A 15,543-nucleotide genomic window follows, 5' to 3' on the forward strand; every position below is an offset into this window, starting at 1 on the left:
CAAATATCTTCTCCCTTTGGGGAGATGATGGAGAACAGTGATGGGTGTTGAATGACAGTGTAGGCTTGTAGACTTGGCGTAGGGGATGAATAGACTTCACTACATTTATTACTATTACCAAATAAGGTAAAAAGGTAAAGGACCCCTGGACAGTTAAGTCCAGTCAAAGGCAACTATGGGGTTGCGGCACTCATCTCGCTTTCAGGCTGAGGGATCCGTCGTTTGTCCACAGACTGCTTTCCTGGTCATGCGGCCAGCATGACTAAACCACTTCTGGTGCAACAGAACACTGTGACGGAAACCAGAGCGCACGGAAACGCCATTTACCTTTCTGCCACAGTGGTACCTATTTATCTACTTGCACTGGCGTGCTTTCAAACTGCTAGGTTGGCAGGAGCTGGGACAGAGAAATGGGAGCTCACTCTGTCTCAGGGATTCGAGCTGCCGACCTTCTGATCGACAAGCCCAAGAGGCTCAGTGGTTTAAGATCACATTACAAGTCATATGTGGAGTTTTTGCTTAGACATGAGTGTGTGACTGTGTTCTAATATTATTTCGAAACCTTTGAAGCAGAAGTCCATTCAAACAACTTTAGGAGTGGCCTAGATGGGATAATAACAAAATACAACAACATAGGGTTAGAAGTAATGCCTCAACGCAGCAGATTAAATTCCTAGGTAAAAAATCCTGTTACAGACTGATAAATCTAAATGGCTTTGACATTAAAAAAAAGGCATTCCCTTGAGTATAAAAATAAAACAGAAATGGTGCCAGGGAAACCTTCCTGGGGAGGGAATTCCACACCAAAGATGGGATGTCACAACTGAATCAACTCTCTCTCTGGTCACCACCCACCTTTCTCCTGATGGCATGCAGACTTGCAGACAGGCCTAAGAGGATGATCTTATTACCCAGACAGATTTGTGTGGGAGGAAAAGCAATCATTTAGACCCTTAGCTATTTTTGCTTTAAAGCAGGGCTGGGGGACCTTAGGTCCAGGGGGCCAAATGTGGCCATTTGCGCTTCTCTGTCTGGCCTTTAGGACTCTCCCCAGAGCACACACTTTCCTCAGCCTGGCCAGAGTGTGTCTTGAACCCTTGTTTGTCTGGATGGGGGATAGAGAGGGGCGCAGGAATGTGTGAATATAGAAACCAGTCTATATACAAAGATAAAAGTTACACTCATTGCTCTAACCATTTTTACCTCTGTCTCTGTACTCCACTGTTATGTGGCCCCTGGAAGGTGGTCCAGGATGGAATTTGGTCCTCGGTCTGAAAAAAAAAAAAAGGTTTCTTATTCCTCACTTAAAGCTTAAGGACAGTGCTCTGAATTGTGCTTGGCTTGGGGGATCCAGAACGGGATCTTTGCGCAGAACAGAAGCCATTGTGTGCTTAACAATTGCTAGCGCAGACTTTTGTTTTGCAGAACTTTGGTTATGCACCTGTGAACTTAATGGATCATTTAATTGAGGTAGATGCAACTATCAATACTTAAGTGTATTCACTGTTGTGGCTCAGGCTATTTCTGTATTTAATTGTAAGTTCTTCTAGACTACCTCTGTCTGACAACACAATTATAGGACAATCAGATCCAAGTCTTACACACAGATCTGCTTGTAAGAGGACCAGGGAGGATCTTTTAAATGGGCAAATATGCCTGGAATGCTGGAAATATTGATCCGTATGTCTAACCAAATTAAATATAATGAAGTGTCATTACTTCTCTGGGAAACTTAGCCTCTTCCTTAATTTTCGCAAGGTTATAATTTTTCCCAGACGAGTCCCAGCAGATTGCTTCAGAACAACAATTGTGTTGACGTGTAATTGATTACCTTCATCATATACTTTATTATGTCCTAGAGCATAAACAGTGGAAAGGTAAACCTGCCACTTCTAGACTCATCAAGCACAGTGGACAGATGACAGAGCCCTAATCAATAAACTCAGTTGGAACTGATTAGGCAGCTAGCATTTAATTTTAAATCCTGCAGGATGGTAAATAGATAATGGTGCATTAGATGGTTTCAGTACATACCATGGATGCTGCCTCTGATTATCTGGAGTGACACTTATTATGCCAGTTCTCTTCTCATCTTCTGTTGGGAATGATCATGCTTATTATGAAGCCTACATACCACACACAAACACAGATGTGTGAACCGCTTCCATTTGCAAAGCCTCCAAAGTATCTGAACTGAATGTTGTGAAAGTTCTATCCTTTTCATTCGTACATGAAAATGTCCGGCAACTGGAGTTAGCATTCGGCTAGCAGTTCAGCCACAAGATTCAAACAAGAGATGGGGGACGGTGCTGAATGCTCCCTTAAGTTGCCAAGAATTAAGCTCTCCTTTTGGAGGATGGCGCAGTTGTCTCATGGAGCCTCCACACTGGCTGTCAACATGGCTCTAAGCATTTAGGGATGGTCAAGCTATAGAGGGCAAGGAAGGGGTTTGACTCTCCATTGGCAACTGTCCAAGGTCACCCAAAGGAATATTTACACCACGGAGACTAGAGATGGACGAATCTCTCAGTTTCATTTTGCCGTTTTTCCATGCTTAAGTTCCGTTCTCTTCATTTCCACATCAGTTTGCAATTTTTGTAAGTCACAAAAATTCACCAAATTTCTTCTAAAATACACGTCTTGTACTTTTGCCCAGTGCATGTTTTTGCAAAGCAGGTTCCTATAATTTAACGCATTGTTCGCTGCTGCCTTCACTAATATGTGCATCTTTATGCATACATTACCCAGTATATATAGGGACGCGGGTGGCGCTGTGGGTAAAAGCCTCAGTGCCTAGGGCTTGCCGATCGAAAGGTCGGGGGTTCGAATCCCCGCGGCGGGGTGCGCTCCCGTTGTTCGGTCCCAGCGCCTGCCAACCTAGCAGTTCGAAAGCACTCCCGGGTGCAAGTAGATAAATAGGGATCGCTTACTAGCGGGAAGGTAAACGGCGTTTCTGTGTGCGGCTCTGGCTCGCCAGAGCAGCGATGTCACGCTGGCCACATGACCCAGAAGTGTCTCCAGACAGCGCTGGCCCCCGGCCTCTTGAGTGAGATGGGTGCACAACCCTAGAGTCTGTCAAGACTGGCCCGTACGGGCAGGGGTACCTTTACCTTTACCTTTACCCAGTATATGCATATTTTGTACACATCACTTGACTGGAGAACTTCATTGCAAAATTTGAAGGTCTGCTTCGTTTCTGGTTCACGTCCTGTTTCAGGAAGTGCAAATTAGGTAAATGTGCCTTTAAATGCAGACTATATCTAACGTCCCTAACTGAGACACATGGTTTTGAAAGAGATGCTTTTTTCCCAGCCATTCCTCATGGCATTCCTTGGAGATGCAGTAACACATCTGGTGTGAATTCACTTGCCTGCAATTTTCCAGCTGCTGCCAGACACGATGAGTGAAAAGGATCAGATCAGTGAAGGCTTATAAGAAATATTGTTCATATTTGTATCTTGCCATTGCCCACAGAGTTCTGGAAAGTGATTTTAGAATCATAGAACTGGAAGGGACCTGAATAACACCAACTGCTTAATGTAGGAAGTCCAGAATGAGAGCACACTTAGTTTGCCTCTGCTTATAGACCTCTAGCAAGAGAGAAGCCACCACCCCTTTAGGGCACTGGTCGCCATTGCTGAGCTGCTCTTACCATCAAGTCATTTTTCCAAAGGCTCTCTAGCTAAATCTTATAACTTAAGCCCTCCTGGGCAATAGAGAATACAGCAATCCTATGAAGTAGATCAGGATGAAGGAAATGCAACTTTTCTGGCTCAGCTGGCAAACAGCATAGCTTAGTAAGGATGTGAGACACATTTCTCTCCCCTCCTGAATCCTTATGCTATAGGGTGCTTAGAATCATGGAAATCATTTTTATATTTAAATGGCTGAGAGTGCAGCATAGAATAAAAGCATCTAAGCACGCTCAAAACACTCCTTTTCTTTATAGCATTGGTTGTGAGTATTGGCTGAGAGGTTTGCAGGGAATTACTCTTTCATACCTTAAAAATCATAGAATCATAGAATAGAATCATAGAATAGAATCATAGAATCATAGAGTTGGAAGAGATCACAAGGGCCATCGAGTCCAACCCCCTGCCAAGCAGGAAACACCATCAGAGCACTCCTGACATATGGTTGTCAAGCCTCTGCTTAAAGACCTCCAAAGACGGAGACTCCACCACACTCCTTGGCAGCAAATTCCACTGTCGAACAGCTCTTACTGTCAGGAAGTTCTTCCTAATGTTTAGGTGGAATCTTCTTTCTTGTAGTTTGGATCCATTGCTCCGTGTCCGCTTCTCTGGAGCAGCAGAAGACAACCTTTCTCCCTCCTCTATGTGACATCCTTTTATATATTTGAACATGGCTATCATATCACCCCTTAACCTCCTCTTCTCCAGGCTAAACATGCCCAGCTCCCTTAGCCGTTCCTCATAAGGCATCGTTTCCAGGCCTTTGACCATTTTGGTTGCCCTCCTCTGGACACGTTCCAGTTTGTCAGTGTCCTAATGCTGCTATAGAAATGAGTGTTTGAAAATGATCTGTCTAGGTGGTAGTTTAACCCCCCCCCCCAAAAAAAATCTGAGTCACTCTTGATTACATTCCTGTCTTTGCAGGTAACTATCATACTGCCTTCTGTGTGCATCTCTTTTTTAATTGCCTGCTCCTTTTTCTCAAGTCTTTTCTACCCCGGTTAAATAATACATAAATCAGAAGTAGTGATAGACATCTTGGTCACTTAATGCAGGGTCAACTAGATTACAGCTCTCCCTCGTTTTTTCCTATTGGAGACAGCAAAGTCGACTGATTTTAGAAACTAATCCCTGTAGAACATGCATTAGCTGCACATTGAGAACAGCAAGAAGGAGAGAAGCCTATGAATTGTCTCCGATAGCAGCAATTTGTCTTCTGAAAGCATGACAGCTACTTCCTGATTTCCATTATGCAATGAGATTGCAAATAACATTCCACCGCAGTCTTAATCAATACAGAGTCACATGGTGCCCCCCTCTGGGGAAGCTCCTACTTACCCATTTAATTGATGTAACACAGTTGCTGGCGAAAGGAGGCGACATCTCTTTCAGGTTTTAATTATAGATCATGCAAAATAACTTTAATGAGAGTGGGGTGGGGGAGAACCCCGAACATGATATTTGAAGGGACTTGTATTTTAGGGCTTATATAGGTGTTTGAGAGTTAATCCCTGAGAAGTACACAAAATTGCTTTGGAATGGAGGAAATCAACATTCTGTTCTTCACAATATTGTCATTGCCGAATCTTATCACATGAGTTCAAGCTGAAGACCAGACTCCCTGAAAGACCTGGGGCAGTTCACTGTCTCAGCCGCCTCTTCCTCAAGAACCACCTCATTCCTCACACTCTCCCAAAGCCATTTCCCAACATACTGTCACACTCTGCTGTGGCTAAGAATAACTCTGGCTCTTGGCATACCAGTAGGAGCAAGATTGATATCCATATTCAATTGTTGCAGAAGTGTGTGAAGAAATTAGTAAAAAGAGAGCTTAGCATCACATCCAAACCCAATGTTGTTGTTTAGTCGTTTCGTCGTGTCCGACTCTTTGTGACCCCATGGACCAGAGCACGCCAGGCACTCCTGTCTTCCACTGCCTCCCGCAATTTTGTCAAACTCATGCTGGTAGCTTCGAGAACACTGTCCAACACTCTCATCCTCTGTTGTCCCCTTCTCCTTGTGCCCTCCATCTTTCCCAACATCAGGGTCTTTTCCAGGGAGTCTTCTCTTCTCATGAGGTGGCCAAAGTACTGGAGCCTCAGCTTCACGATCTGTCCTTCCAGTGAGCACTCAGGGCTGATTTCCTTCAGAATGGAGAGGTTTGATCTTCTTGCAGTCCATGGGACTCTCAAGAGTCTCCTCCAGCACCATAATTCAAAAGCATCCATTCTTCTGTGATCAGCCTTCTTTATGGTCCAGCTCTCACTTCTACTGGGAAAACCATAGCGTTAACTATACGGACCTTTGTTGGCAAGGTGATGTCTCTGCTTTTTAAGATGCTGTCTAGGTTTGTCATTGCTTTTCTCCCAAGAAGCAGGCGTCTTTTAATTTTGTGACTGCTGTCACCATCTGCAGTGATCATGGGACCCAAGAAAGTAAAATCTCTCACTGTCTCCATTTCTTCCCCTTCTATTTGCCAGGAGGTGATGGGACCAGTGGCCATGATCTTCGTTTTTTTGATGTTGAGCTTCAGACCATATTTTGCGCTCTCCTCTTTCACCCTCATTAAAAGGTTCTTTAATTCCTCCTCACTTTCTTCCATCAAGGTTGTGTTATCTGCATATCTGAGGTTGTTGATATTTCTTCCGGCAATCTTAATTCCGGCTTGGGATTCATCCAGCCCAGCCTTTCTGCATATAAGTTAAGTAAGCAGGGAGACAATATACAGCCTTGTCGTACTCCTTTCCCAATTTTGAACTAATCAGTTGTTCCATATCCAGTTCTGACTGTAGCTTCTTGTCCCACATAGAGATTTCTCAGGAGACAGATGAGGTGATCAGGCACCCCCATTTTGTTAAGAACTTGCCATAGTTTGCTGTGGTCGACACAATCAAATGCTTTTGCAAACCCAATATCGTGTTTAATTATCCCTTACAAGCCACAACCCCTAGCCAAACACAATGCATAGCTTGGTGTTGACTTACAGTCAGGGCCGGCCCAATGCATTTTGGCACCTGAGGCAAACCACAAAATGGTGGACCCCTACCAGGGAAGAAGGGATGAGTGAAAATTTATAACAGGCTGCCTCGGCCCTCCAGATGTTTTGAGACTACAGTTCCCATCATCCCTGACCACTGGTCCTGCTAGCTAGGGATCATGGGAGTTGTAGGCCAAAAACATCTGGAGGGCCGAGATTGAGGAAGCCTGATGTATAAGAAGAACAAAAGGGGAATAAACAGACCTTCCAAGTGTCCCTATTTTCCAGGGACAGTCCTGGATTTACAGAAGCCATCCTGGTTTCTGATTTGATCCCAGAATGTCCCTATTTCCCTTGGAGAAATGTTGGAGGGTATGGTAGGATGTTCCTATTTTCACTGGAGAAATGTTGGCGGGTATGGAGTTATGCAACCTCCGAGCCAAGGCGATATGTAACTATACAATCTTTGGAAGACATCTGAAGGCAGCCCTGTATAGGGAAGGTTTTTTTTTTTTTAAATGTTTCATGCTGTAGTATGTTTTTATATATGTTGGAAGCCACCCAGAGTGTGGATGCAGGCAATGGCTAGGGTCATAAGAAAGTAAGGAGAGCCCTGCTGGTTTAGGCTAATGGTCCATCTAGTCTAGCATCTTGTTCCCCCAGTGGCCAACCGGTTCTTATGAAAATCCTGCAAGCAATAGCACTCTCCTCACTTGTGATTTCCAGCAACTGGGTCTGTGGGGAAATGGTGTCTCTAAGATGTTTAATGATTCTGCATGCCTGCCAATTTTCTGCTGAAAAACCACCTCTGACCACCTCTCCCAAGGCTTCAGATACATATTCCCCCTTCTCTACCGAACCATGGGGAGGATGAGCAGCTGCAAGCAGGGAGGGTTTTTTTGCAGAGAGTGGGGGGTGGAGAGGAGCAGAGACAAATTGAACCTGCCTACTGCTGCTTTCCCACTCCAAATCACTCTTTTTTGAGGCTGCTTTTTCTCACTTCTGCAAGAAGTGGCTGTTTGCATAACACCTGTTCACATATAGTCGTTCTGTAATGCTCCTCTTAGAGGGATAAAACATAATGACTGCTGCTCCATGTTTTTATTGCTTGCTGTGTATTGCACAGACCTGTCTCCTTAGCCACAGCCACTCATGAGCCAACAACCTAACAACCTAAAGGCTAACAACCTTTTAGGGGCTGAGCCTAGGGCTTGCCGATCGGAAAGTTGGCGGTTCAAATCCCCGCGACGGGGTGAGCTCCTGTTACTCAGTCCCAGCTCCTGACAACCTAGCAGTTCGAAAGCACGTCAAAGTGCAAGTAGATAAATAGGTACCGCTCTGGTGGGAAGGTAAACGACATTTCCATGCGCTGCTCTGGTTTCACCAGAAGCAGCTTAGTCATGCTGGCCACATGACCCAGAAAAACTGTGGACAAAGTCAGCTCCCTCTGCCATTAAAGCGAGATGAGCACCGCAACCCCAGAGTCGTTCACGACTGGACTTAACTGTCAGGGGTCCTTTACCTTTACCTAATAACAAGGTGAAAACTTGGCATCCTTCACTCATGATGCCTAGGATTTTCCCTGCATCTCTTGATCACACAAGTAATGCATGCTTTGTGAGTGTTTGTGTGTGTGTGTGTGTGTGTGTGTGTGTTGATTTATCGCATCCTGATGTAAGCTGCCTTGAGGATCACTTTGATTCAAAAGTAGGTATAAGTAAATTAATGCTTTGCTCCAATTGCATCATTGAGATGGGCAAAAATGTATAGGCTTCCTTGATCTTTCTCAAGTGTCCCTGAAGGCTTAGAAGATACACCAATCTCATAGCTAGGCAAGAACTGTACTATCTTTGTTAAACAAGAACATAACAGCAACGGGGAACTCCCTACTCCGCCCAGTAATGATTAAATCCTGTGATTAATCTATATACACACTGGAGCTTCATGGGGAAAGGAGCCGCACTCTGGTTGCTTCTGAAGACGCCTTTCTTATCAGTCAGTCCTCCTACTATCCACATGAAAGAGATTGTAATCATTCCAATTAGTGCAGGGAATTGTTCATTTTGCCTCTTTCTTGTACACCCACATTGTACCTAGTATAAATTTGTCTCCAAACAGTGTGTTTACATGATCTTGGGGAAGCAGATGCTGTTGCAAAGGCTGCTAATTTAGACTTGCTAACCTGATGGCAACTCTTTGGCATCAGGAAGGAACTTCAGGGCGTTTGAATCCCCTTCCTTCCAATCTAGCCTGCCGTTATTTTCACCAGCTGATGTGTGCAGCAAAGGTGGCATTTTTCCATCTCCGACATATTAAGCAGTTGGTCCCTTACCTTTCTCGCCCTGATCTGGCCACAGTGATCCATGCGATGGTCACCTCCAGGCTTGATTATTGTAACTCGCTCTATGCCCTTGAAGCTGACCCAGAAACTCCAGCGGGTGCAGAATGCATCGGCGAGGCTCCTTACGGGGTTCTTGCCGCGGGATCACATTCATCCAGTGCTTTACCAACTGCACTGGCTCCTGGTGGAGTACAGGGTCAGGTTTAAGGTGCTGGTTTTGACCTTTAAAGCCCTATGCGGCCTAGGACCCACGTACCTACGGGATCACCTCTCCTGGTATGCCCTGTGGAGGACCTTAAGGTCCACAAATGTCAACACCTTGGAGGTTCCAACTCGCAAGGTGGTTAGATTGGTCTCAACTAGGACCAGGGCCTTTTCAGTGCTAGCCTCGACTTGGTGGAACGCTCTGTCACAAGAGACTAGGGCCCTGCAGGACTTGACATCTTTCCACAGGGCCTGCAAAACAGAGCTGTTCTGCCTGGCCTTTGGTTTGGACTCAGTCTGACCCTTATGTTTCCCTCCCCTTATGGTTTTGATCTATGGGCTACTATTAAAATGAGGCTGCATTTTAAATTGTATTTTAACCCGTATTTTAAATTGGTTTTCCCCCCATTATGTTTTTATTGTAATTTTACTGGTGTTAGGCACCCTGAGCCGGCTCTGGCTGGGGAGGGCAGGGTATAAATAAAAAATTATTATCATTATTACATTTAATTCCTCATTCAAGCTAAATGAGAGACATGTTGCAGACATTTATTTACTTTTGTTAAGAAACGAATGCTCCATCTTTCTGACATCATTGGCAAGATGGCTTGTGAAAATAAGTTTTCACCTGATACATAAAAGATAATAAAGAAGGCACCAGGTGAAAGGTAGTTCATGGTTGAGGTGCCACCACAGAGAAGCCCCAAGAAGCGTGTTGATAATTCAAAATCCTTTTTTTAATCACTGAGAAAGTGTCAAGTGCCATGTCAGAGGGTCTGTACAAACTGAAGTCCGGGTTGAATGGCTCAACAATAAAGCTTCTTCTTGGTCGCAACAGAATCCTGTGTATTGGGCCAAAGATGTAAATCCAGCTACATATCTCCACCCACGTTATTATGTTCATTGGCTCTATTTTGAACTGGAGGCATGCTTCTTTTGATGTGAAGATGGATATGCAAGTTTTACATTGCATGAACTGGAAGCGGCATTTGGGTATTTGCGTGCTGCTAATTTTGGTATATTTCGACAGACTTTTTCTTTTTAGCAAGTAGGAACATTTGTTTTTACTTGGTTGCCTTTGTTCTTCGTGTGTGAGAGAATACTGACTGACACCAGTTACTTCAGTGCTCGTTATTTTGGCTGCCACATTTAAATATCATAAACAATAATCCAATCAGTGGTCTATCAGAGGTGCTGTGGTCCAAATCTAATGGAAAGTTATCGTTCTAAAGTTCTACTGAAACCAGTGCAGTAAGTTACTTGTGATTACTTTCAACTCCATGAACTTCAATGGGCCTTGACAGTGCTATTTTTCTAGAAAAAAAGGTGCCGGAACTCACCATGAATGCCTCCCTTGTTCTCTTATAATGGCAATGGTGCTCACCTGAGAGGAGCTGGAACTGAGTTCCAGTTTGTGGCTGAAAAAAAGCCCTGGGCCCTGGGTGCAATAGCTAATGCATTCCTGTGCATGAATACTCAGAAATACGTCCAGTCAGTTCCCTGTGAGTTACTGCAAACAAGATATGACTAGTTTTGCAGACTAATGTTCTTTCTTTGGAGATGTGAGGGTTCAGGGAGCACAATCCAACTCCCGGTGCCAAAACACTGCGCTAAATATTTTACCGCACTTGGAAGAGATAATTGATTTTCAAATTCCATGTACATTGCTTGGATTGATTAGCATCAACATTAATTTGTGTTAATTTTCTTGAGCTGAAGGAGTGTCAACTTAACAGTGCATTAATTTGGGGTTTTGCAGGAGATTGTAGACTTTTACACCCTAGGTGTCATGAACATGATTCACCCTTTCTGGTGTCTGCTAGGTGTCAGAGGACGTTTCTGTGCTATGAGTGGGAGTGAAAAAACACATACCGGATTCTCAGGTTCAGAACCTGATTACAGCCACAGGGGACCTGTGCAGAGAAAGTGGAGAGGCTAATGCTTCCTATAGTCTTCTTTTTGAGTTTGATTTGAGCCTATACAACAGGTCTGGGGAAACTTTGATCCTCCAGATGTTGCTGAACTGCTACTCCCATCATTCCTGGCCATTGGCCATGCTGGTTGGGGCTACAGTATCACAACATCTGGAGGGCCAACGGTTCCTCACACTTGTTGTACAACCTTAGCACCATATATTAGTTGCACATCACATGCACAATTGTAACACACAACCTGCGCTGTAGTCATAGCGTGAGTGCTAGTTTGTCTTGTCCCAGTTGCTCCTTTTTGTAGAGGTCCGTGGCGATATGATTCTGCTCAGCTCATGGCAGTATTGATGGAGCTTGAACGTACAGGCAGATGCAACCGATGCTTGATAACTTACCATAATGATGTGAACAGATTTTATTGTGCACTTAAACTCAGAGGAAAGTTAAACATCCAGATGCGTCCCAAACTGTTATAGTGTGAAATTATGTGAAAAATTGAAAGGATGCATGAAATTGGAAACCACACAACTTATCTCCAATTCCAAAATTAACTCTCATGTGTATCTGGTGTCATAACTGATCCTGAAGTGTTATATATTATATTATACTTCTTTCCCTTGAACCAGTATATCCCATTCTTCTTAGTGGTTTTATTTTGCTTTAATTTGAAGGTTTCGCTAGGAGGAGATGGAGCCAATTAAAATCCTGGTTGAAGCGAACGTTCAAGACAATGGGACACAATGACCTCAAACTCTCATTTCATATATCTTGTATTTTTTAAATTTAAAAAGATCAAGTTTGCAGTCCTTAGCAGCTGCAAAGCTATTCTTGAAAGTGTGTGGGCCAGGCCTGTGACAATTTCCGAAACTAGAAGGATGCCTGAATATAATTTCCCATGGTTGGGGCCAGGACTTCAGCTTATCATAGCTCCTTGCTCCTCTACAATACTAGCAAAACCAGAATATGTTATGCAAAATAGCTTATGCAAAATAAGAGCGACTCTGGAAATGCACTGAGTTTGTAATGCAGGTCACAGAACTCAGCTTCCTTCGGCACAGAATTGTTATTGATTTGGTGCTGAATTTATTTATTTAGTGCAGAATAAACTCTGCCCTGTATAAGGAGATGCACAAATGGAGAGGAGAAACTTGATTTCCTCTGGCTGAGGCCCAGTTTATGCATTAGCTATGTGGCATGCTTGCTGCAGCGAAACTTCTCCTTGACATTTGGTTTTCTGTACATAGGAATTTGTCTCCCTTGGTGCGAGAAAGAGTGTGCCGTAACAGGAACTCAAACCCGCAATTTGAAGTGCCATAGGCCAGCCATTTGTGAGGATCAGATTGTGTGAATCAGGGAACACTTGTTAGGCACAATGGGGAATTTCATGAGAGTACATGGATAGTTTATTTGAAGGCTATCAACTGCATTGGTTATTTTGCATGTGTCCCAATTTTCCAGGGACAGTCCTGGATTTACAGTCCTGATTTGATCCTGGAATGTCCTGCTTTTCCTTTGTTGTTGTTGTTTAGTCGCTTAGTCGTGTCCGACTCTTTGTGACCCCATGGACCAGAGCACGCCAGGCACCCCTGTCTTCCACTGCCTCCTGCAGTTTGGTCAAACTCATGCTGGTAGCTTCAAGAACACTGTCCAACCATCTCGTCCTCTGTCTTCCCCTTCTCCTTGTGCCCGCCATCTTTCCCAACATCAGGGTTTTTTCCAGGGAGTCTTCTCTTCTCATGAGGTGGACAAAGTATTGGAGCCTCAGCTTCATGATCTGTCCTTCCAGTGAGCACTCATTGAAGAAATGTTGGATGGTATGGAATTATGTATCCCCCGAGCCAAGGAGATAAGTAACTATACAACCTTTAGAAGACATCTCAAGACAGGCCTGTACAGTGGTACCTCTGGTTACGTACTTAATTCGTTCCGGAGGTCCGTTCTTAACCTGAAACTGTTCTTAACCTGAAGCACCACTTTAGCTAATGGGGCCTCCTGCTGCTGCTGCGCTGCCACCGCACAATTTCTGTTCTCATCCTGAAGCAAAGTTCTTAACCCGAGGTACTATTTCTGGGTTAGCGGAGTCTGTAACCTGAAGCGTATGTAACCTGAAGCGTATGTAACCCGAGGTACCACTGTATAGGGAAGTTTTTTTTAATGTTCAATATTTTATTGTGCTTTTATATGTGTTGGAAGTTGGAATAGGATGCCCCTATTTTCATCGGAGAAATGTTGGCTGGTGTACACCCACCTGCCAATCAGCAGACATCACTGGATGAGTAAAAGTCACAGCATTTGGGGCTTTTTAGCTTAGTTTAGGGGAAAACTGAGTAAGGGTGTATTGACAGAGGTGTATGGAATTACGCACAGTGTGAAAAAAGCGAATAGGCATAATTTGTTCTCCCTCTCTCTTAAAGCTAGATCCTGGAGTCATCAAATGAATGTTGGAAGTTCTAGGCAGACAAAAGATCAACACAGAGCTGAACTATATAATTATTTACCACAGAGTGAATCCATTTTACTTTTAAAAGCCCATGAACCTATCTGTCTGCATTTTGGGATGGCTTAATCTACCCTAGGTGAGCTCTTGTGCCCGTAAATTTTACCAACTTTGGCCCAAAGAGGAAGAGGTTACTCGCAATTTTACATTCCCCATGATAGGGAATGGGGAACACAGAATTTCATATTATACGAAGCAGCTTGGAACCCTGTGGCAGTTTAAAGCAGAGCGAGCGCAGAGTGATTTGGGAACATATCCTAATATTTCTTAAATGAAACCCCATCATACAATACTGTTGTAGTCAGGACCTGTTTGCAAGTTGATCATAGGCATCTGGTTGGCTGCTAAGAGAATAGGATATAGGACTAGATGGACTTTTGATTTGATTTGGCATTGTTTTTCTTATATTTTTATGACTTTAATGACCCCTTCTCCCCTGCTGGGAAATGTATCTCTGGTTCCCCTTCTAATTCTTGGAATAACCAGGGTAGCTTCCTGATGAGGTGAAAGCCTGGTTAATGGGCCAATATGGGAAGAAAGCGAGCGGTTTGTACCAGAGAGCAAACGAGTGGGCTGGCAGTTAGAAAGACAAAAAGCCAGAGCTGGGAGTTGAGTGATGTGAGCTAGATGCTAGAAGCAAAGTTTCAGACTGGGAAGCCATGGAGAGTAAGAGGGATGTTTCCGTTCGAATTCAAGGTTGGGGGTTATGGGGGAAGCAAGGCCCTCTTGGGGGTGTTAATGCGGTGAACCCCTCCATCATAGGCTCAGTTTGCATATATAGTGGTACTTTGGGTTAAGTACTTAATTCATTCCGGAGGTCCGTACTTAACCTGATACTGTTCTTAACCTGCAGCACCACTTTAGCTAAGGGGACCTCCTGCTTCTGCCGCGCCGCCGCCGCGCAATTTCTGTTCTCATCCTGAAGCAAAGTTCTTAACCTGAAGCACTATTTCTGGGTTAGCAGAGTCTGTAACCTGAAGCATATGTAGCCTGAAGCGTATGTAACCCGAGGTACCACTGTATGCACATATTATAGAAACACTGCCTTCTCTGCCATGCCTCATTCCAAGGGAAACTCAAACCCAGGTAGGATCCTGGAATTCCTGGAATATTGCACTGCTCAGAGATTGGGTTGGCATGTAGCAATATTTTGGACTTTGGGTGTTATTGGTGCTCACCGTTAAATGTCCTATAGTCTCCAGTTCTGTACATCATACAGCCAACCACCAATAAAACCTATACTGGGTTACAGTTTAAGATGAAAATGCCCTGCATTACCATTTCATCTAAGTGTAATGCTCGTCTGAAGTAAACTTCTATTTGCTGGTGCTGCAGAGAGCCACAGATGCCACACCAGGTCCCTGGCGAGCGCATTGTAACTAAAATAGCTCTCCCCCCCCCATTGCCTTATGTTCATTCCCCACCCCCTCCTCCTAGCCCAGCATGGCACAGTAGAAGCAACGCAGATTTCTCTCTCTCTACCTCCACTGCAGAAGAGGAGCAATCTGTCAGCTGGACAAAGGTGACAGGCAACAAAAGTGTGGCTCTTGCTTTCAGATCTCGGAGGGTGCCCAGTGTCATTTACCTCTTTAGCAAAGATTATGATAGCAACAGGACATGCAGCGTCTGGGGAAGTTGTCTCAGATACATGAGCATAATCTGAACCATAAGCTTTATTCTCCCAATGACAACAAGTGCTGGTTGTGCAACACAGGCGACTCTATTTATGCAGGGGTTACTGTGGCGATCACACAGGGTCTCCGGACCTTTCACCGTCTATTGATCCCTGTGCCACCACTTTATTTCTCACTGCCACCACCCAGGCCCTACCTGGTACAATACTGAGTCCAGTCAGAGCTAAATTGGAACATAAACTTCTGTTTCTTTATTGCAGTTTAACAAGT

The 15,543-nt window shown here is 44.3% G+C and overlaps 1 protein-coding gene across 3 annotated transcripts in view; it reads left to right on the plus strand.

Annotated features, from left to right (window-relative positions):
- GRM8 (glutamate metabotropic receptor 8) overlaps nucleotides 1-15,543 on the plus strand; it is a 564,733-nt gene that overhangs the window by 20,070 nt on the left and 529,120 nt on the right. The window lies entirely within an intron of this gene.

Source organism: Podarcis muralis, chromosome 10 (genome assembly GCF_964188315.1).
Source record: "Podarcis muralis chromosome 10, rPodMur119.hap1.1, whole genome shotgun sequence".
NCBI classification, from domain to species: Eukaryota; Metazoa; Chordata; class Lepidosauria; order Squamata; family Lacertidae; genus Podarcis; species Podarcis muralis.